At 43.2% G+C, this 2,570-nt stretch overlaps 1 long non-coding RNA gene across 1 annotated transcript; it reads left to right on the top strand.

The window, feature by feature from the left end:
- LOC121014572 (uncharacterized) lies at positions 1 to 1,543 on the top strand. The gene is made up of 2 exons (XR_005783277.1): positions 1 to 331; positions 924 to 1,543. It is a non-coding gene; the product is annotated as an uncharacterized LOC121014572 (long non-coding RNA).
- The last annotated feature ends 1,027 nt before the right edge of the window (positions 1,544 to 2,570 follow it).

The following is a 2,570-nucleotide window of genomic DNA, read 5'->3' on the forward strand; positions in this document are numbered from 1 at the left end:
TGGAAAATCTAATGCTGGCTCTGCCCCTGCCCCTGAGGAAAATATGCCGAGAGCACAGAGAGTCATTGCCCCGAGGGGCTATTCCTCGCCTTGGAGACAAAGTCCAAGAGTCGCTTTATTTTTAAGGGTCTAAAATAAGTTCACAGTCGTGCGAGGGAGATGATCTGAACGCAGATCTTTTGTTCAGCTTCTCTGCATGTATCACAGGCCCGAGCGTGGCACTTCGTAGGTCGTGGCTGTGCAACGAAAGCTCTTTCTGACTTGCGGTGTTAAAGATCCGGAACGTTATAAAATGTCTTGTTTTTCAGATCCTGTTAAGAATCGCAAGAAGGTATGAATTTGAAGCGATTCTCTAAGGGACAAGTTTCTATCTGGGGGGAGATGAACGTCCGTGCGGTTTGGTTGCTTCTCAGGTCCCACGGCACGTGCAGTATATAATCCATAAAATACACATGTACAACAATATTGGGTTTATTTCTCAATACCCTGCTCGGGAACAAAAGGACAAATGGTCTGGTGTTAGGAACTGTGCCGAGGAACAATGTGGATAATATTTTTACTGTAGTTTATACCAGCCTTTGTCTTCGTGGGGAAAACATTCTATTTGCTTTCTTTTATGACTGCCAGCAGGGTGTCTTGGAGAGAACAATATCTTCAGAGTTTTCAGGGCTGGGGAATCCAAGAGCATAAGTAAGGCCAGGAGCTTTGTCAGAACTAACTGCTCCCTCTGCCTCATAAAACTGCTATCTACATCAATCTATGTTTATTTTTTCCTCCTGCTTTTTAATTTGCTTAATGGACTTCAGCTGAAAACTTTCCTCAATGTCTGAGGAAAGGAAAGTCTAATAAACCCCTAAGGACTTAGCAAGCATAGTTCAGCGCTTTTGGATTATTTTGTCTGACTTTCATCTTTGCTGCTGCAGAAACAATGGCCGTGGAGGACCTTGAACCTCACCCCGAAGATTTGGAGCCTGGGAAGCAATAAACCAGATAAGTCACGCTTCCCTGCTCTCTGTTCTCCTTCTCTGCTGTGCCGTTCTCCTGACTCCCCTGGTCTGTCTCTGCCTCTTTCGGTCCTCCTCCTCCTCCTCCTCCTCCTCCTCCTCCTCCTCCTCTTCTCCCCCTCCTCCTCTTTCTGGTGCAATTTTATCTCCAGTTTCATATCATTTGCTTTTTCTGCACTTTCTTTGACTTAATCATAAGCCAGAAAATGACATAGCCTAACTTTTCAGCTCACTGCACCAAGGGCTATAAGGGTTCAGCACGATGAAGGAGAGGTTTCCGATGTCTGCAAGAAGCTCATACTCTGGCGGAGATGAGCGCCGGACGTGTCGGGGTGGTGAAAGGAGAAATATCATTTGTTGGGGGATCAGGGAAAGCTATGCTGAGAGAGGTGGGATTCGCTGATGATGCGACGCGAGGTTTTGATGGCAAGACTGAAGGTTGAAGTAGCTGATGTTCTAGAGTTGGATATTCGATCACCTTCGTGAGAAACCATTGGCTAACTGGCTAAACATCCAGACTATTGGGTTTAGCAGCCAGGTGCACTCAAGCAACATTTTTGGGTAGGGACCCAGGAATCTGTGTATTCAGCAAATGCTTTCATGGTTCATGAGAAGTTTGCAGAATCACCGACTCAAGCAGTAGGGAGCCTTGAAATTCATAAATCAAAAAAAAAATTATTTTCTTTTCTTTTTTTTAATTTTATGTTTTAATTTAAAAAAAAATGTACATCCAAATTAGCATGGAGTGCAACAATGATTTCAGGAGTAGATTCCTTAGTAGATTCCTTACCCATTTAGCCCACACCCCCTCCCACAACCCCTCCGGTAACCCTCCGTTTGTTCTCCATATTTAAGAGTCTCTTATGTTTTGTCCCCCTCCCTGTTGTTATATTATTTTTGTTTCCTTTCCCTTATGTTCATCTGTCTTGTCTCTTAAAGTCCTCATCTGAGGGAAGTCATATGATTTTTGTCTTTCTCTAATTTCACTTAGCATAATACCCTCCAGTTCCATCCACGTAGCTGCAAATGGCAAGATTTCATTCTTTTTGATTGCCGAGTAATACTCCATTGTATACATATACACCATGTCTTCTTTATCCATTCATCCATCGAGGGACATTTGGTCTCATTCCATACTTTAGCTATTGTCGATAGTGCTGCTATAAACACGGGGGTACATGTGTCCCTTCGCAACAGCACACTTGTATCCCTTGGATAAATACCTACTAGTGCAATTGCTGGGTCGTAGGGTAGTTCTATTTTTAGTTTTTTGAGGAACCTCCATACTGTTTTCCAGAGTGGCTGCACCAGCTTGCATTCCCCAAATTTCTTTTATTTTTAAACTTTCTTCTGATGCTTACTCTTTTACTTTTTAAATTTTTTAATTTATTTTTTTAATGTTTATTTATCTGAGACAGAGAGAGTGCACATGAACAGGGGAGGAGCAGAGAGAGAGGGAGAGAGAACCTCAAGCAGGCTCCATACCCCTACTCTGTCTTTTAAAAGTTGCGTATTTTAGGGGCACCTGGGTGGCTCAGTCAGTTAGGCATCCAACTCTTGGTTTCT

The sequence above is a fragment of the Herpailurus yagouaroundi genome, unplaced genomic scaffold (genome assembly GCF_014898765.1).
Source record: "Herpailurus yagouaroundi ecotype Mexico unplaced genomic scaffold, PumYag 203, whole genome shotgun sequence".
Lineage (NCBI taxonomy): Eukaryota > Metazoa > Chordata > Mammalia > Carnivora > Felidae > Herpailurus > Herpailurus yagouaroundi.